At 44.2% G+C, this 21100-nt stretch overlaps 1 pseudogene across 1 annotated transcript in view; it reads left to right on the top strand.

Moving 5' to 3' along the window:
• Nucleotides 1-19249, top strand: part of LOC311111831 (neuron navigator 2-like) — a 91713-nt pseudogene extending 72464 nt beyond the window's left edge. Inside the window, exons 21-37 of the transcript in view lie at nucleotides 649-723; nucleotides 7143-7226; nucleotides 7399-7522; nucleotides 9196-9380; nucleotides 11328-11366; nucleotides 13509-13681; nucleotides 13791-13944; nucleotides 14061-14238; nucleotides 14427-14617; nucleotides 14757-14934; nucleotides 15069-15304; nucleotides 15693-15847; nucleotides 15943-16014; nucleotides 16275-16471; nucleotides 16835-16953; nucleotides 18733-18933; nucleotides 19090-19249. The product of the transcript in view is annotated as a neuron navigator 2-like (transcript). The remainder of the gene's footprint in view (nucleotides 1-648; nucleotides 724-7142; nucleotides 7227-7398; nucleotides 7523-9195; nucleotides 9381-11327; nucleotides 11367-13508; nucleotides 13682-13790; nucleotides 13945-14060; nucleotides 14239-14426; nucleotides 14618-14756; nucleotides 14935-15068; nucleotides 15305-15692; nucleotides 15848-15942; nucleotides 16015-16274; nucleotides 16472-16834; nucleotides 16954-18732; nucleotides 18934-19089) is intronic.
• The last annotated feature ends 1851 nt before the right edge of the window (nucleotides 19250-21100 follow it).

The raw sequence follows: 21100 nt of genomic DNA, 5'->3' as shown, positions 1-21100 counted from the left end.
GCACCAATGTGTCGGAGGAAACACTGTTCACCTGACGACCAAGGTCAGCCTGCAGGCGCCCTGCCCGCCACAAGGAGTCGATAGAGCGTGATGAGCCAAGTAAAGCCCCCCCCCCGGCCAAACCCTCTCCTAACCCGGACGACGCTGGGCCAATTGTGCGCCACCCTATGGGACTCCCGATCACGGCTGGTTGTGATACAGCCCGGGATCGAACCCGGGTCTGTAGTGACGCCTCTAGCACTGCAATGCGGTGCCTTAGACCGCTGTGCCACTCGGGTGGCCTCCTCTCTCTCTCTTATTCTTCTCTATTCATATGACATGTTGGAACATGGGGGCGTATTCAGTATTGTATCTAGTTACACATGTCTGTGTTGTGGGTGATCATGTGACAACAAGCTCTTGTTCCAGACACCTGTGTACACCTGTGTGCTCCTTTATGAAGCCATGACATGATGCTTCCTTTCCCTAACCCCTTTCTATCAGAGGGTAGATCAGGGAGTTTTCCCTTGTATTGTCACACCTACAAAACTTTCTCAGCCTGTCAAACATTCTCAGCCTGTTTTGGTGTGTTTTGGTGGTGGTGTGTTTTGGTGATGGTGTGTTTTGGTGGTGCGTTTGAATGGTTGATGTGTGTGTTTTTATTTTTAGATCCGTAAGCTGCGTAGAGAGCTGGACGCCTCCCAGGAAAAAGTCTCTGCCCTGACAACACAGCTGAGTGCTAATGTAAGTACAACAGGAGGGAAACCTAGCTACACACATAGTTGTGGAAACATATGCCTGCACAAATATACAGAAACGAAAGTGTAAACACTAGGGCTCTTGCGGTGACTACCGCCACACCGGCAGTCATGAATCATGACCACAGCTCTATTGTCCCTCTAATCACTCAATGCAAATGCAATCGAAAATCACTTATCATCAAAACAGTATCATGCTTTTAAAACTCACCGTTAGGCGATGTTGTTTGACCTCACTGTGATAGATCAATTTTATGAAAGAAGTTCAACAACAGGTTGAAACTGAGTTGAAAACATGGTTGTTGTGGATCTTGTTTCAAAGCCAAACACAACGAAATCGACAGCTCTTTCTAAGGTGATGATTATTTCAACGCATTTAAGATGTCGCATGTAGAACACATAGCCTAATAAATAGCCTACCACATATTACGCACGGCAGAAACACTGTTTTTTTTTTATTATTATTTTAAAACATATTTTAGATGTCTTTGGTAAATAATTGGCCTACTCCAAAATTATACAAACTCTAGTAATCTCCTTTGAGTGTGGACTGTGTTATTACGCACACTGGATGGACTGGTTACCTTATGCTATGCTCCAAACTTTACAGTGGGGAAAAAAAGTATTTAGTCAGCCACCAATTGTGCAAGTTCTCCCACTTAAAAAGATGAGAGGCCTGTAATTTCCATCATAGGTACACGTCAACTATGACAGACAAAATGAGGGAAAAAAATCCAGAAAATCACATTGTAGGATTTTTAATGAATTTATTAGCAAATTATGGTGGAAAATAAGTATTTGGTCAATAACAAAAGTTTCTCAATACTTTGTTATATACCCTTTGTTGGCAATGACACAGGTCAAATGTTTTCTGTAAGTCTTCACAAGGTTTTCACACACTGTTGCTGGTATTTTGGCCCATTCCGCCATGCAGATCTCCTCTAGAGCAGTGATGTTTTGGGGCTGTCGCTGGGCAACACAGACTTTCAACTCCCTCCAAAGATTTTCTATGGGGTTGAGATCTGGAGACTGGCTAGGCCACTCCAGGACCTTGAAATGCTTCTTACGAAGCCACTCCTTCGTTGCCCGGGCGGTGTGTTTGGGATCATTATCATGCTGAAAGACCCAGCCACGTTTCATCTTCAATGCCCTTGCTGATGGAAGGAGGTTTTCACTCAAAATCTCACGATACATGGCCCCATTCATTCTTTCCTTTACACGGATCAGTCGTCCTGGTCCCTTTGCAGAAAAACAGCCCCAAAGCATGATGTTTCCACCCCCATGCTTCACAGTAGGTATGGTGTTCTTTGGATGCAACTCAGCATTCTTTGTCCTCCAAACACGACGAGTTGAGTTTTTACCAAAAAGTTCTATTTTGGTTTCATCTGACCATATGACATTCTCCCAATCCTCTTCTGGATCATCCAAATGCACTCTAGCAAACTTCAGACGGGCCTGGACATGTACTGGCTTAAGCAGGGGGACACGTCTGGCACTGCAGGATTTGAGTCCCTGGCGGCGTAGTGTGTTACTGATGGTAGGCTTTGTTACTTTTGTCCCAGCTCTCTGCAGGTCATTCACTAGGTCCCCCCGTGTGGTTCTGGGATTTTTGCTCACCGTTCTTGTGATCATTTTGACCCCACGGGGTGAGATCTTGCGTGGAGCCCCAGATCGAGGGAGATTATCAGTGGTCTTGTATGTCTTCCATTTCCTAATAATTGCTCCCACAGTTGATTTCTTCAAACCAAGCTGCTTACCTATTGCAGATTCAGTCTTCCCAGCCTGGTGCAGGTCTACAATTTTGTTTCTGGTGTCCTTTGACAGCTCTTTGGTCTTGGCCATAGTGGAGTTTGGAGTGTGACTGTTTGAGGTTGTGGACAGGTGTCTTTTATACTGATAACAAGTTCAAACAGGTGCCATTAATACAGGTAACGAGTGGAGGACAGAGGAGCCTCTTAAAGAAGAAGTTACAGGTCTGTGAGAGCCAGAAATCTTGCTTGTTTGTAGGTGACCAAATACTTATTTTCCACCATAATTTGCAAATAAATTCATTAATAATCCTACAATGTGATTTTCTGGATTTTTTTCTCTCTCAATTTGTCTGTCATAGTTGACGTGTACCTATGATGAAAATTACAGGCCTCTCTCATCTTTTTAAGTGGGAGAACTTGCACAATTGGTGGCTGACTAAATACTTTTTTCCCCCACTGTATATCCATGAGTCTGGGAGAGAATGTATAGGCCTAGGCGATGCTGTTGGTTCATTGATTGATTGTGCAGGGTTGCTCACAGAGTATAGTTAGCCTACAATTATAGTGAATTTGTATTTGATTTTGAATAGCCTAGTAATAGGGTATTTTTTTATATTTTCATAATTAATAGGCTGCCACATTACCTTTAGCTACAGAATATGATGGTTACCTCTAAAAAGAGGATGATCACAGCTTTCTACTGCTACTATATTTATTTTTCAGCTGCTAATATTAAGCACCTTTCTCTGATGTAAAACCGGAGTAGCCTACCCAGCATGATTGAAACTGTGGGAAAGCGCAGCCTCCATTCACTATTCGAGTACGTAAGGATGACATGTATTTTTCCCCCTGCCCTTGTTCCTGCCTATTTGATAATAGCCTATTCTAAATCAAAACTAATTTCACATATTAGTAAAGACAAGATTACATTGAGAATAGTGAGAATATTATCACTTGATAAGAGAACAGCGTGAGGCAAGGAACAGAGTGCAAGCTGTTTTTGTGACTTTTTCCAAATCATCAATATAGTAGAATAATGCAGCCCGTATACAATATGCTTTCATTTCTAAGACATTCTAAGGTTTGTATCATTCACATAAATCGAGCTTATAGGACCTGTTTCAAAGGATCACTTTTACTCTCAACATAGCTCATATGCTCGCATGGGAATGAGAAAAATATCCTTTCTATTTTATTCCGCTAAGTTCAATTATATTCATATAATGGCACAGAATTTATAAGCATATCTTGTCTGCTAAATGAACTAGCCTACAGCCTTCCATTGACATTACGCATAGCCAGATAACATACAGTAGGCCGACTCATATTCTGTTCTTCTGAAATACATTTTCTTCATATCATAATGTTTCTTTAGATCTGCCTAAAATAAATGGTGTATATTAAATGGATGTATTATACTTTTTTAAAACTTAGATGTTCTAAAGGCACGCATCAGCGGCTTGTAAGCGTCGGGGCCTGGAGATGCTAAACGTGTTTGTTAATTAACGGTCAATTACCTTGAGACCGGCAGACATTTACATGACCGTTACCATCTGACAGAATGTAATGACCGCCACAGCCCTAGGACACACACACTCAAGCAGAAACACATACAGGAACTCATTTGCTGACAGACACACACACACACACTCTGCCTCTCAGATACACACAGAAACAATTTCTTGCACACACACATACAGTGCATTCGGAAAGTATTCAGACCCCTTCACTTTTTCCACATTTTGTTGCATTACAGCCTTATTCTAAAATGGATTAAATTGTTTTTTTCCCTCATCCATCTACACACAATACCCCATAATGACAAACCAAAAACAGGTTTGGCAGTGATTACAGCTTCGAGTCTTCTTGGGTATGACGCTACATGTTTGGCACAACTGTATTTGGGGAGTTTATCCCATTCCTCTCTGCAGATCCTCTCAAGCTCTGTCAGGTTGGATGGGGAGTGTTGCTGCACAGCTATTTTCAGGTCTCTCCAGAGATGTTCCATCGGGTTGAAGTCCGGGCTCTGGCTGGGCCACTCAAGGACATTCAGAGACCTGTCCCGAAGCCACTCCTGCGTTATCTTGGCTGTGTGCTTAGTGTCGTTGTCCTGTTGAAAGGTGAACCTTCACCCCAGTCTGAGGTCCTGAGCGCTCTGGAGTAGGTTTTCATCAAGGATCGCTCTGTACTTTGCTCCGTTAATCTTTTCCCTGACTTATCCTGACTAGTCTCCCAGTCCCTGAAGCTGAAAAACCTCCCCACAGCATGATGCTGTCACCACCATGCTTCAACTGTAGGGATGGTGCCAGGTTTCCTCCAGACGTGACGCTTGGCATTCAGGCCAAAGAGTTCAATCTTGGTTTCATCAGACCAGAGAATCTTGTTTCTCATGGTCTGAGAGTCCTTTAGGTGCCTTTTGGCCAACTCCAAGCGGGCTGTCATGTGCCTTTTACTGAGGAGTGGCTTCCGTCTGGCCACTCTACCATAAAGGCCTGATTGGTGTAGTGCTGCAGCGATGGTTGTCCTTCTGGAAGGTTCTCCCATCTCCATAGAGGAACTCTGGAGCTCTGCCAGAGTGACCATCGGGTTCTTGGTCACCTCCCTGACCAAGGCCCTTCTCCCCCGATTGCTCAATTTGTCTGGGCGGCCAGCTCTAGGAAGAGTCTTGGTGGTTCCAAACGTCTTCTATTTAAGAATGATGTTCTTGGGGACTTTCAATGCTGCAAATAAATGTTGGTACCCTTCCCCAGTTGGGTTGGGTAGACTTTGTTCATATATTTGATTATATGTTCCCCGACAGACAGATGGGTGCTTGTATGAGTATTGAGAACACACCCTTAAGGCAAAGACACATATCTGGCTGCAAAGCCCCTCACGTTATGAGAGCAGCGCCGTGACTTGAATCGTGTGTCAGTCAACACGTCTGCTACACGCTAGTACACCAACCACCTCCCTGCGTGTTCAGAGGTGTACCTACGTTTTCATTGGACAGCGCGTAGTGCGGGGGTTAAGTACGCAGAGCATCCTAGACAGAGGAGATTAAACGTTCTTAGGTGATGAAGGTTGTCACACAGTGGTCTACTATTTCACCATTGTAGTGAATTATAACTTTGGTTTGGTGGTCAAAAGGGTGTATCAAGCGTCTCAGAGTAGGATTGCTGATCTAGGATCAGGTCCCCCCCGGTTCATATAATCGTATTCATTAAGATCTAAAAGGTTTGGCTCTCTAGCATGCTTAGATCTGTTTGTCTGTTTATTGGGTAGGAATGATGTAATGTTTTGGTTGTGTTTGGTTTTGATACTGTGTGGCTTTGAGTGTGTATCTGGTTACTGGGCTTTTTACTGATGCAGATTATTATTTGTACAAGCTAGATCATGGTTTCTTACACTCAAGACCCAAATGAGAAATTTGACCGTCCTCCCCTGACCCAAATCGTCCTCCATTGACCCAAATGAAGCATAAATTGTGTGATTATAGATGTATTCTCATAACTCACCTCTAACATGCCCAGGGCCCACTTTGGGTCCCGACCCATAGTTTAAGAAACCCTGAGCTAGATGATTATTTGTAGTAGATTATGATTATTTGGGTTTGGTACTGTGTGTGGTTGTGGTATAAAATGGACCTGAGTGATGTCGTGTTTGGGTTTCAGGCGAGGCCATTGTGGCTGTGTTAACCGTCAGTATACGTTCAATGAGAGCTTTTCTCACACTGCTCAAAGCCAGTCTTGTATTCTATGTTTTGGTGCAGTATCTCAACTCATAGTTGTTCAAGGTCTCTGGCTCTACCTTGTCTGTCTCTTTTTATCACAATTAGGAGGAGTCTATCATCAAACAGATACCACCTCTCTCTGTCTCCTCACTGTCTCTCCGTCCCTCGCATTCCCCTTCAACCCTCCACGCTCTCTCTCTCCACCCATCCACCCACCCAGACACTCTGTCTTAGCTCTTAGACACTGGAGAGAATCTACACAGTTAGTGTGTGTGTAGGGGAAAAGAGGTACTCAAGAGCCACAGTGTCAATGCTGTAGCTTTAGCATTGTTAGCATCCAGCCTCCCTAGCCATGACGTCCAGCAGACCATACCCCAGACCGGGCACAGAGGGCATCTGGCTCCCCCTAAACCACTACCCTTCCAGGAGGAGTAGCCATCCGGTTCAGCCCCTCAGAGGGGGCCTGGGAGACCCCGTCGACCAAAGCTCTAGTGTGGACACATCTATCAGAGAGGTGTGAGAGGATTTAAGCCAGATTTAGAGGATTTCTGGTGCCGCCTTTTGAAACATTAGAAGTTGTGAGACTAACAGAGTTGGTTATTATGATGTGTAGCATTTGCTGTTTTTCGCTTTTTGCTTTGACTTCTAGTTTTTAATTGGAATGTAGGCTAATCGATTAGCTGTTGGCTTTAAGCTGAAGTAACTGTTGTTATTCGGTAACTTGGCTTGGATTCCTGGCAGTTGCGCTTGTCTTATCTTATACTAGTTCTGTCCTTGGTGCAGGTCATCTGGGAGTACAGCTACTGTTGCTCTCATCACTCTCATGCTTTGACAATAACCGCTACTGAAGGATCTTTGGCCGCCCAAACTAAGTTGAACTATAATATAACCTCTTTGAAGTATAGTTTGACATATTCTAACCTGTGTTATTTCCCTGTGCAGGCTCACCTGGTGGCAGCGTTTGAACAGAGCCTGGGTAACATGACCATCAGATTGAAGAGTCTCACTATGACGGCTGAGCACAAGGTGAGGCATGACATAGCATAACATGACATCATTTAAGGCACAATTGAATTATGTTCATCTCGGCCAATGAAAACCAAAAAATGAAAATACGATATATATATGTATATGAATTTTAGATATGTGAATGTTATTTGCATGTTGTTGTAATATTCTAAATGTGTTTTCCCTGCAGGACTGTGAGCTGAACGAGCTGAGGAAGAACATTGAGCTGCTGAAGAAACAGAACAACGTGGCCCAGGCCGCCATCAACGGAGTCATCAACACACCTGAACTCACCTGCAAACAGAATAGGACAGGTAAGGAGAACCGAACCACAACCATAGCAATAACTCCAACAACCTCTAACAGTACCTTAAAGGTACAGTGGACTTACGTTTCCACGAGCAGCACCGCAGATACACTATATATACAAAGGTATGTGGACACCCCTTCAAATTAGTGGATTCGGCTATTTCAGCCACACCCGTTGCTGACAGGTGTATAAAATCGAGCAGACAGCCATGCAATCTCCATAGACAAACATTGGCAGTAGAATGGTCTGTACTGAAGAGCTCAGTGTCTTTCACCGTGGCACCGTCATAGGATGCCACCTTTCCAACAAGTCAGTTCGTAAACTTTCTGCCCTGCTAAAGCTTCCCCGGTCAACCGTAAGTGTTGTTATTGAGAAGTGGAAATGTCTAGGAGCAACAACGGCTCAACAGCAAAGTGGTAGGCCACACAAGCTCACAGAACGGGACCGTCGAGTGCTGAAGCGCGTAGTGCGTAAAAATCGTCTGTCCTCGGTTGCAATACTCACTACCGAGTTCCAAACTGCCTCTGGAAGCAATGTCAGCACAAGAACTGTTCATCGGGAGCTTAATGAAATGGGTTTGTTTGTAAATTATGTCTGAGTGTTGGAGTGTGCCCCTGGCTTTCCTTAAATAAATAAAAATGGCGGCATCTGGTTAGCTTAATATAAGGTATTTGAAATGATACTTAAGTATATTTTAGCAATTACATTTACTTTTGATATTTAAGTATACTTTTAGACTTTTACTCAAGTAATATTTTAGTTTTAGTTGAGTCATTTTCTATTAAGGTATCTTTGCTTTTACTCAAGTATGACAATTGGGTACTTTTTCCACTACTGCTAATCGCCCAACATCAGTGCCGACCTCACTAATGCTCTTGTGGCCGAATGGAAGCAAGTCCCCGCAGCAATTTTCCAAAATCTAGTGGAAAGCCTTCCCAGAAGAGTGGAGGCTGTTATAGCAGCAAAGGGGGGACCAACTCCATATTAATGCCCATGATTTTGGGATGAGATGTTCGACGAGCAGGTGTCCACATAAATTTGCGTATTATGATGAGCGAGATGCAAGACTTCTACGGGACCAAAACAGCTGAGAAGTTTAGCCTCGCACTTCAACGCTCTTAGTTGTTGCGGAAATTGACCCACTATGCCAGGGATCATCAACTACGTTCCGCCTCAGGCCGATTCTTTCTTGAGCGGAGGGTCAGGGGGCCGGAACATAATTACAAATAATTTGTAGACTGTAATTGACCGTAATATAATATTTGACTAAAACATAATATTTTCAAACCTAGCTTACGTTTGAATACGATCACTATATCGCTCTGTTAGACGTGGGAATAGTTTGGAACAGATTTCCAAAAGGAAAATCACTTGGAGGCGATTTGCTGGTACTGTATTTTTACAGTCTTTTATCTCTCAAACTTGCTCAGAAAACTTGGGGGGCCAAATAAAATCACCCGCGCCCCACCAGTTGGGGAACCCTGCACTATGCTGTTCATTTTATGCATCTACATCATATCGCTGACTGTACCTTGAAGCTTACACCTGGCAAGGGAAAAGGTGAAGTTATAAACTTCCCACAATGCTGTGATACTGTATTATTTCTGAGTCTTTAAAAAAAGTCTCTCTCTCTCTCTCTCTCTCTCTCTTTTCTGTCTCTCAACCCCTCTTTCTCAGGGTCTTTCTCAGGTGGTGGTGGTAGTAATGGCAGCCCCCAGCAGCAGCAGCAGCCAGACCTACGGATGAGGAGACAGCACTCGTCAGACAGCGTCAGCAGCATTGCCAGTGCAACCAGCCACTCCAGTGTGGGATCCAACATGGACGCCGACGCTAAGAACAAGAAGAAGAACAAGAAGAACTGGGTATGTACATTCGTAGACATGCACACGCATTCAAGCGCATACTCACACATACATATTACACACACACACACACACACACACACACACACTGGAACTGAGTATGATCATGATCACTCACTAACACACACAACAAACAATACACACAAACATATCTTACTCCAAATTAAATCTAACAACTGGTATGTAGGTTTGTCTCTGTCTCACTAGTTTCATCTCTCTGTATACACAGTACCAGTCAAAAGTTTGGACACACCTACTCATTCAAGTTATTTTTTTTTTTTTTACAAATGTTTACATTGTAGAATAATAGTGAAGACATCAAAACTATTAAATAACACATACGGAATCATGTAGTAACCAAAAAAGTGCTGAACAAATCAAAATATATGTTATATTTCTTCAAAAGATTCTTCAAATAGCCAGCCTTTGCCTTGATGACAGCTTTGCACACTCTTGGCATTCTCTCAACCAGCTTCATGAGGTAGTCACCTGGGATGCATTTCAATTAACAGGTGTGCCATGTTAAAAGTTAATTTGTGGAATTTCTTTCCTTCTTAATGCGTTTGAGCCATTCAGTTGTGTTGTGACAAGGTACGGGGGGTGGGTATACAGAAGATAGCCCTATTTGGTAAAAGACCAAGTCCATATTATGGCAAGAACAGCTCAAATAAGCAAAGAGAAACGACAGTCCATCATTACTTTAAGGCATGAAGGTCAGTCAATCCGGAAAATTTCAAGAACTTTGAAAGTTTCTTCAAGTGCAGTCGCAAAAAACATCAAGTGCTATGATAAAACTGGCTCACATGAGGACCGCCACAGGAATGGAAGACCCAGAGTTGCCTCTACTGCAGAGGATAAGTTCATTAGAGTTACCAGCCTCAGAAATTGCAGCCCAAATAAATGCTTCACAGAGTTCAAGTAACAGACACATCTCAACATCAACAGTTCAGAGGGGACTGTGAGACGCGGTGTGGGTGAACATATGATCTCCGCATGTGTAGTTCCCACCGTAAAGCATGGAGGAGGAGGTGTTATGGTTTGGGGGTGCTTTGCTGGTGACACTGTCTGTGATTTATTTAGAATTCAAGGCACACTTAACCAGCATGGCTACCACAGCATTCTGCAGCCATATGCCATCCCATCTGGTTTGGGCTTAGTGGGACTATCATTTGTTTTTCAACAGGACAATGACTCAACACACCCTCAGGCTGTGTAAGGGCTATTTTAACAAGAAGGAGAGTGATGGAGTGCTGCATCAGATGAACTGGCCTTCACAATCCCCCAACCTCAACCCAATTGAGATGGTTTGGGATGAGTCGGATGGCAGAGTGAAGGAAAAGCAGCCAACAAGTGCTCAGCATATGTGGAAACTCCTTCAAGTCTGTTGGAAAAGCATTCCAGGTGAAGCTGATTGAGAGAATGCCAAGAGTGTGCAAAGCTGTCATCAAGGCAAAGGCTGGCTATTTGAAGTATAAAATATATTTTCATTTGTTTAAGACCTTTTTGGTTACTACATGATTCCATATGTGTTATTTCATAGTTTTGATGTCTTCGCGATTATTCTACAATGTAAAAAAAAAAAAAATATTAAGAAAAACCCTTGAATGAGTAGGTGTGTCCAAACTTTTGACTGGTACTGTATGTATTTGTGTATTTATGTGTTTGTAACTCACACTCTGGGGTCTCTTTCTCAGGCATCTTGCACAGGGGCCAAGGTGAATGCAATGCAATTAGCTTTCCTTGTAGACTCCGTTACTGTTCAAAAGTAGTGTACTGTATAGGGAATAGTGTGTAATTTGGTATGTTACCTAGATCTACAAGTTGTAGAGGTTTTGTGAAATAGAGAAACGTAGAACATATTCTAATATTTTCCATTTCCTGTTGATTCAGGAAGTTAACGTTGTTCCATTTCTTGTTGTGTTCCCTCTTGCTCCTTGTTGCTGACAGATTGTGTCTTGCACAGGAGGACAGGTTGAAGAGGATGATGTATGCATCCTATTTGTGCTTAGGTTACTATTGATGCTTTTAGACTGTGTGCCTTGATGTTGTTATCTGTAGGCAACAAAATAGTGATCAACCTGAAAGCTTTTGTGTCAAGTAATTGTATGTGTACCGCTTCAGAGATGCTAGATGGAAACAGCTACGCTTGAGACACTCTGAAGATACTATTGAACTCTATTTTGTTGCCTACATCTACAGTATCTTGATAAGCTGTCATACCCGGTGTTTCACTGCTGTAGTGTCTGTAGCAAATCTATCTCCTAGTTGATCCTCCAGACTTGGGCTCAATTCCAATAACATTTCAGGAATGGTATTGCTGTCACAGACGTTGAGAGACGGGTCAGACCAAGGTGCAGCGTGGTATGCGAACATGTTTATTAAACTGGATAAACACTCGACAAAAACAACAAAAGGCAACGTGACGTGACACTCACTATGGCTAAAACACGTACAAGCAAAACAAGAGTATGAACAAGATCCCACAACCCAGGCAGGAAAACTGGCTGCCTAAGTATGATCCCCAATCAGAGACAACGAGCAACAGCTGCCTCTGATTGGGAATCATACCCGGCCAAACATAGACGTAGAACCACTAGACTCTAACCATAGATATACAACAACCTAGAACTAAACAGGCACACCCTGACCAAACTAACTAGAGTTCTATAGGTCAGGGCGAGACAACTGCATTTGGTTTCCAACAGGATTTGAAATGGAATTGAGCCCTACTCTAATTGCTTTATGGTATTGGCTGCTATTGAACCTGTCTAGACCCTAGTGATTTGTATTCCTATCCTCTGGCCCATAGATATAATAACATTGAAGTGACCCTGTATAAGCTGGCTTTAGCTTTGAATGTCTATATTTGTAGCTCTATAGATTTATCATAGAATACTCCTGTCCCGATCCAAGGACTTTGTGAGAAGGTGTACTGTCTATATAAAGTTTCAACAAGCGAAAGTCACGTTACATGTTTAAGATCTAGTGATAATAAGCTATTCTCAGAGAGCCCATGGTTCTCACATGCTTTTTGCACAGACAATAGGTGGTCCTTTGATAATATGCGGATTGGATAAGCCATATGTGGTAGGGTAAGGTATGTAGGGTGTATGTGGGCTGTCTGTGAGGTATCATGGTAAAAAGGGCAGTGGACTGTAAATGAGCTCCCTATTAGAAGGACATCAGTCTGCACGAGTGTAGGTTGAAGCAAATGGCCTCAGTATCTTACGGTGCAGAACAGCCACATACCACAGTCCACTTTCTGCAGCCTCCACTGTACGCTGGCTATGTCCCTACCACTAACACACTCACACACTCCCCACTGAACCTGTGCTGTTTTGTGTCTCTCTCTCTCTCTGTCTTCCTCTGTGCTATCGCTTCATGTGGCAGGTCTATGAGGTAAGAGTGGATGAAAAACCCAAAAAACTAAAGGCAGCTTAACCTAAAGCTAACATTAACCTCAGCACTCTGTAGGTTACTAACACACTCCCTCTCCTTCCTCTCCTGTCCTCAATCATCCCTCTGGTTTCTTCTCTTTATGCTGATTCCTTTCCTGATGTGACTTTGAGTCTGCTCTGAAACAAACTTCATACAAGGCTCAATTATAATGCAATCATTTCATAGTAATCGTGTAGCAAACATACTATACCATTCTAGCTGTAAATTCAAGGTACATGAAACTGATAGTCTCCGCGACAGCCTTGGGTGCTCTTTTCTAGTCCTATTCACTGCAGTGTAGTTATTTCTCTAGTCTACAGAGCATTATACAGTTATACACACACAGTAGGTGAGGTTAGTGGACTGGATGTCTGTAACCACACACAACCACCTGACAATAACCACCTGACACTCATTCACACTGACACCTCTTAGTGTTTGTGTTTAGAGCATAAGCTCAAGTCACGGCCTCCTTATAGCACTAGTCCTTTCCCCTTGCTTCTCTTTCCCTTCTTCTCTCTTTTCTTGATCTATTTCTCGCTTACTCAGGCACTCCCTCACAGCTGCCTTCCTCCGCTTTCCTCCTGCTTTCCCTTGCTCCCCGTCTGTTTTGGGAGTGTATCCTCACACTTCTCTCTCACACACACATACACTCACCCTCCTCTCCTCTCTGTCTCTCTCCCCCTGCAGTTGCGGAGCTCCTTCAAGCAGGCGTTCAGTAAGAAGAAATCTCCTAAGTCTGCCTCGTCCCACTCTGACATAGAGGAGATGACAGACTTCTCCCTACCCTCCTCCCCCAAACTCCCACACAATGGATCCACAACCTCCAGCCACATGTTTAGGAACTCACACTCCAACTCACTGTACGTATACGGTGTGGTGTTTGTGTGTGCGTGTGTGCGTACGTGCGCGCGTGTGTGTGTGTGAGAGAGAGAAAATGTACAAGTTATATCAATGAGCATCTGTGTGTAGGCTGTCGGACTGTCTGGACGGTGAGGCAGAGACAGTGATGCAGCTCCGCAGCGAGCTCAGGGAGAAGGAGATGAAGCTGACCGACATCCGCCTTGAGGCTCTCAGCTCGGCCCATCAACTGGACCAGCTCAGAGAGGCCATGAACCACATGCAGGTAACACACACACACACGGTGAAACGTACGCGCGTACACACACACACACACACACACACACACACACACTGTTCTGTTGACCGACTGTTGCTATGTCTTCCTGTGTTTTCTCTCAGGGGGAGATAGAGAAATTGAAAGCAGAGAATGACCGTCTGAAGCTGGAGAGTACAGGGGGCAGCAGAGCCCCCTCCCAGGCCTCCATCTCGTCCTCGCCCTCTCATCATACACACACCCCTACCCCAGGGCCTGGCCTGTCCCAGCACAGCATCAACCTCACTGAGTCCACCAGCCTGGGTGAGAACAGCGTGTTTTGATATGGTATCTGTATGGTTGGGTATATGTGTGAGCATGTGTTTTAAGTGTGTGTACATCTGTATTTGTGTTTGGATATGATTGCCTTTGAGAGTGTGTGTGCCTGATTGTGTATTTTTGTGGATGGGTGTATGTATGAGTCTCACTCTCCTCTTCCTCTCTCCTCTCAGACATGTTGTTGGATGATACAGTGGGAGATGGAGTAATGAGGAAAGAGGGACGACACGTGAAGATAGTGGTCAGTCTGGATGAGGACCTCTCCCAGGAGGTCAGGCCTCGCCACTTCCTGATTGGCTGTATCGGTGTGAGTGGTAAAACTAAGTGGGACGTCTTGGATGGGGTGGTCCGCCGCCTCTTTAAGGTAAACACATTGAATGAATCACTTAATTTGTGAATAAAGGTTTCGTTAATTTTATTTATCTTTCCAACATCAAAATAAGAACTTCATAGTTGAGTTGCATATCACCTAACCCTTGACCTTTTCGCTCATGCTTTTGTAGGAGTACATCACCCATGTGGACCCAGTGAGCCAGCTTGGGCTGACCTGTGACAGTGTGGAGGGATACAACATTGGGGATGTGCATCGCCATAGCAACACCAGCACCGCTCACACCCCCGAGCTGCTGCCATGCGGCTACCTGGTTGGAGACAGCGACACCATCAACATCAGGCTCAAAGGTATGAGTGTGTGTGTTTCTCTAAATGTGTTTATCTCTCCCTACAATCTGGTGTGTATAGCGTACATGTGTTCTCTGTGTAAGAATGTCTCTCTCTCTCTCCCTCCCTCTCTCTGCCTCTCTCTCCCTCTCTAGGTGTGAGCAGTGGGAGTGTGGACTGCCTGGTGTTTGACACTCTGATCCCTAAGCCCATGCTGCAGCGCTACGTGTCTCTGCTGAGGGAGCACCGCCGTGTCATTCTCTCTGGCCCCAGCGGCACCGGTAAAACACACCTGGCGAATCATCTGGCAAGACACCTGCTCCTGCAGGAGGGCCGACCCCTGACCCCTCATTCCGTCGTCACCTTTAACGTGGACCACAAGTCTAGCAAGGTACGTAGCTATGCCCCTGAAGCACCTCACCGAAGCATAGGGCACCAACTGGCGAGACGATATATTGTGTGATGTGACGATTAATTCGCCTTTTTTTCTGTTATATTAGACATGTATCTTGGAGGCAGAACTCAAAATAGTGTCTTATGTTAAAGCAACTCAAAAAGGTTTTTGTGCATTGAAAAAAGACTTGATGTATAAACCTCCTGTCTGTCTGTCTGTCTGTCTGTCTGTCTGTCTGTCTGTCTGTCTGTCTGTCTGTCTCTCTCTCGCTCTCTCTCTCTCTCGCTCTCTCTCTCTCGCTCTCTCTCTCTCTCTCTCTCTCTCTCTCTCTCTCTCGCTCTCTCGCTCTCTCGCTCTCTCGCTCTCTCTCTCTCTCTCTCTCTAGGAGTTGCGTCAGTACCTGACAGGCCTGTCTGAGCAGTGCAGCAGTGACAGACCAGAGGCAGAGAGTCCTCTAGTGGTCATACTGGATAACATGCACCACGTCTCCTCACTGGGCGAAATCTTCAACGGAGTGTTCAACTGCAAATACCAATGTTGGTGAGTGCACACACATGCACACACACACACACACATACACGCAATTGTGTTTATTGTAAATGTGTTGATTTTCTGTGTGTTCTCTCTGTCCCCAGCCCCTACATCATCGGTACTATGAGCCAGGCCACATCCTCTGCCCCCAACCTACAACTCCACCACAACTTCAGGTAGGCTAACTCAACAGCCATAATAATACTAGATATACCAGTTGAAGATCAATAGTAACTGAAATGAAACAGTAAAATGTTTGAATTTGAAATGCACTTTGCATGATTCATCACTAGGTGGCAGCAACAGATTGGGCAGCAATCCATTACACTCTCTCCATTCCTTCAGAATGGAAAGATGGAGTGTCTTTATTGGCTGTATTCATGAATGAGTACTAACCTATTAACTCCTCCTCTCTCTCGTTTGCATATGTGATCAGATGGGTGCTGTGTGCCAATCACTTGGAGCCGGTGAAGGGCTTCCTGGGTCGCTACCTGAGGAGGAAACTGATCGAGACGGAGATCAGCAGCCGTAAGCGCACCCTGGAGCTGGTCAAGATCATCGACTGGATCCCTCGCGTCTGGCACCACCTCAACCACTTCCTAGAGGCACACAGCTCCTCTGACGTTACCATCGGTGGGTAGAAAACACAATGACGTCATAAACCAGCTATATGGCCCAATCCAAAATGAATGGAAAAGATAAGCACCAAGTAATTTTGAAATTTGTGGTGCTTATCTTCTCCATTAATTTGGGGTTTAAGGCATATAGCTGGATTTACAAAACCGATGGGGTGGGATGTGGACTAATCATGACATTAGGCACATTTTGTGGTCTGAGTATAATGTGTTTTTTGCATGTTATTGTGCTTTGTGTCACAATATTCTCAATATTCATAACCTCATCTGGCTATAAGCTCATTTTCCAAAAGAGGATTGAAAGAAAAGGCACAGTGGCACTATTTAACATCCATCTGACGTTTGACCTTTGCCTCCCCAGGGCCACGCCTCTTCCTGTCATGTCCCATGGACGTGGCTGGCTCCAGGGTGTGGTTCACTGACCTCTGGAACTACTCCATCATCCCCTACATGCTGGAGGCAATCAGAGAGGGACTGCAGGTAGGCTATACAGTCGTGGTCAAAAGTTTTGAGAATGACACAAGTATTGGTCTTCACAAAGTTTGCTGCTTCAGTGTTATGAGATATTTTTGTCAGATGTTACTATGGTATACTAAAGTATAATTACAAGCATTCCATAAGTGTCAAAGGCTTTTATTGACAATTACATGAAGTTTATGCAAAGAGTCAATATTTGCAGTGTTGACCCTTCTTTTTCAAGACCTCTGCAATCCACCCTGGCATGCTGTCAATTAACTTCTGGGCCACATCCTGACTGATGGCAGCCCATTCTTGCATAATCAATGCTTGGAGTTTGTCAGAATTTGTGGGGTTTTGTTTGTCCAGCCGCCTCTTGAGGATTGACCACAAGTTCTCAATGGGATTAAGGTCTGGGGAGTTTCCTGGTCATGGACCCAAAATGTCGATGTTTTGTTCCCCGAGCCACTTAGTTATCACTTTTGCCTTATAGCAAGGTGCTCCATCATGCTGGAAAAGGCATTGGTCATCACCAAACTGTTCTTGGATGGTTGGGAGAAGTTGCTCTCGGAGGATGTGTTGGTACCATTCTTTATTCATGGCTGTGTTCTTAGGCAAAATTGTGAGTGAGCCCACTCCCTTGGCTGAGAAGCAACCCCACACATGAATGGTCTCAGGATGCTTTACTGTTGGCATGACACAGGACTGATGGTAGTGCTCACCTTGTCTTCTCCGGACAAGGTGTTTTCTGGATGCCCCAAACAATCGGAAAGGGGATTCATCAGAGAAAATGACTTTACCCCAGTCCTCAGCAGTCCAATCCGTGTACCTTTTGCAGAATATCAGTCTGTCCCTGATGTTTTTCCTGGAGAGAAGTGGCTTCTTTGCTGACCTTCTTGACACCAGGCCATCCTCCAAAAGTCTTTGCCTCACTGTGCGTGCAGATGCACTCACACCTGCCTGCTGCCATTCCTGAGTAAGCTCTGCACTGGTGGTGCCCCGATCCCGCAGCTGAATCAACTTTAGGAGACGGTCCTGGCGCTTACTGGACTTTCTTGGGCGCCCTGACGCCTTCTTCACAACAATTGAACCGCTCTCCTTGAAGTTCTTGATGATCCGATAAATGGTTGATTTAGGTGCAATCTTACTAGCAGCAATATCCTTGCCTGTGAAGCCCTTTTTGTGCAAAGCAATGATGACGGCACGTGTTTCCTTGCAGGTAACCATGGTTAACAGAGGAAGAACAATGATTTCAAGCACCACCCTCCTTTTAAAGCTTCCACCTGGTGTCTGTTATTCAATCGTATGTAACTCAATCAGCATGACAGAGTGATCTCCAGCCTTGTCCTCGTCAACACTCTCACCTGTATTAACGAGAGAATCACTGACATGATGGCAACTGGTCCTTTTGTGGCAGGGCTGAAATGCATTGGAAATGTTTTTTGGGGATTAAATTCATTTTCATGGCAAATAGGGACTTTGCAATTAATTGCAATTCATCTGATCACTCTTCATGACATTCTGGAGTATATGCAAATTGCCATTATCAAAACTGAGGCAGCAGACTTTGTGAAAACTTTTGACCACGACTGTACACACACAAAGGCATACAACACACGCACACACACGTACAACACATGCATGTGCATTCACACAGGCACACTCAAACATATCAGTCACAAAAATTAAATTAAATGCACACTCGCATTATGTATGGTACTCAGTGTGTTTTCATATTATTATCATACCTCTACATTGATACTTACAATGCTCTCTCCCCTCCATCCGTCTCCCTCTCTGTAGCTGTACGGCCGTAGGTCAGCGTGGGAGGACCCTGCACGCTGGGTGATTGACAGCTACCCCTGGTCAGCCACGCCCACACCTGCTGATTGGCCCCCGCTGCTGCAGCTCCGCCCAGAAGACGTGGGCTTCGACGGTTACTCCGCCCCCAGGGAGGGCATCAGGAAGGAGCCGCCGCAGAGCGACAGTGACGCAGACCCACTGGTGAGACAACACGCGTGCGCACACACACCCGAATGCTCAAAACAGGTCAAGTGTACACATAACACACACGAGCAGGCACTGCAGATCCATGAGACAACACAGACACACACAGTCACACTCAACGCTAACCTTTGACCCCTGCATCTCCGTCCTCAGATGAATATGCTAATGAGGCTGAAGGAAGCAGCCACTTCCTCCAGCCCTCAGAGATACGACAGTGACTCTAATAGCAACAGTCACCAACACGACATCCTGGACTCATCACTGGAGTCAACATTGTGATCCGACTCCTCATCTTTCCCAAGAAGACAAAAATACATTTAGTTAACGTTTTTATGTTCAGTCAATACAATATTTCTTTTGAATTAGTTTTTCAAGCTCACACCACAAAAATCAAGCCACTTTAATTGTCATATCAAGAACACTATGGGTGCTGGTAACCCAAAACAAGAGAAGAAGAACTGAACAAAAAAAGGAGTGAAACAGAAAGCTGCTGCTGCACTCTTCTATTTTTGCACCGTCATGGCCAACCACTCTCCTACAGCCAATCCTCATGTACCATTTAGACAAACAACAGACATAAACCAGAATTTGACACTGTGTATGGAGCATCATCTTCATCATCTTCGCCATCTTCCTTATCAGCATCAGTACCATGGCCTCCTGATTTAAGCAAACAAAGAGACTGCATCTTTGAGCCAAACCCACCACATCAGCAACCCAGGCTCCTCACGGCTCTTCCCCAGCTGCAGTGCTCCAAACTGGGCTACAGATTGTGCTACAGGCCCTCTCCTCTGGAGCATGGTGCTGGAGGTCTCATCTTCGTCATCTTCACAGAGACCAAATTCACTGGTTCCCAATGCCTTCTTGTGCCCCCAGTGACACACACCCATCACCATTCACCTGCCCCTACATGTGACTCCTTTTGTCCCAAACGGGTCGCCGTAGCATAAGCTTCTTCTCCAGATGAAAGTCTATACTTTGGTGCTGGACTGAACTTAAAAAAGGATGCCTTACTTTTTTTGTAACAGACTATGTGCATTAGCTACTTTTTTATTTGGTCTTTTTGGCTGTAAACTTACAGGGCTTTAAGTCGACACTCTCTTTGCGTCGTGCCAAGGCAGGTGGGCTTGAAGAGCAGTGTCGACTATTGTCATATCAAACACCAATGCCATGTTATTAAGAGGTTATTAGGGCTTGAATAGGGGAAGCGACTTGGGCTTTGATAACATGTAATTAATTGTATTACTCCCAATGCTGAGATGTTTGTAAAAGTTTGGATATAACTTACTAAGGACAACCTGTGAGATAGAAAAGTACATTTGGTTGGTGCTCAAAGTAAACATAATTTTGTAATGGATATGTAATGAATATGGGGGAACGATTATTAAGGAATTGTTTGAATCTCTATACCTCATCTACCTTCTATACACCCCTTTGCGCCTTTGCCATGCTTGTTGTCTGTTTTGATTATGTGATGTGTAATGATTATTATTGTCATGACAACATGTTGAGTGAATATGTAACAATGTGTATATGCTGCTTTGTTAAAGTCATTTTACTTGAGATCATGTGTAAAGGTACAAATGAGAGAGTATAAAATGGGAGAAGTTAAAGATTTTAAATGGTTATGGCTTCATGTCAAAATATAATAGATTTTTTCTTGGCTTCAGAAATGTGTATGTTTTCCCTGTTCCTCCAAACCTTCATCCTAGGACGGCAAGTGTGTTTTTTGGTCCTATAGGTTATTTGTTTCCAGCATCGCTTCCATTATCTTTCAATGTTTGAGTGTTCTTAGTCATCAATCCTATGCAACATTCATTTTGAACTCAAAATTGAAGCCAAGCCTTATAAGGTCAGTTCTTTAAGGTTTTTCAGCACTGCCAAGAGATGTACAGCAAGTGAACAGATTTTGTGAATAATATTTGGGGAGCTGGTACAGTCTTTGTTAATTAAAAAATCTAATCAAAGTTGTGTCTGTACATTTGGAGGGGGTCTCTTGTCATAGTAAATGCAAGCACAAAAAAAACGGATATGTATGTGTTTGTCAGTCTGTCCACCTGTGAAAAACCTGCTCGCTTTGAGCAGTTTGGATGGTGAAATGAATGGAGTCGCTGTTGAATTCACATGTTCTTAAAACTCAATGAATGTGTAGCCTTCTTTGCTA

The sequence above is a fragment of the Coregonus lavaretus genome, assembly GCF_964263955.1.
Source record: "Coregonus lavaretus genome assembly, chromosome: 37".
Classification (NCBI taxonomy): Eukaryota; Metazoa; Chordata; class Actinopteri; order Salmoniformes; family Salmonidae; genus Coregonus; species Coregonus lavaretus.
This window is presented reverse-complemented; position numbering and strand designations above follow the sequence as displayed.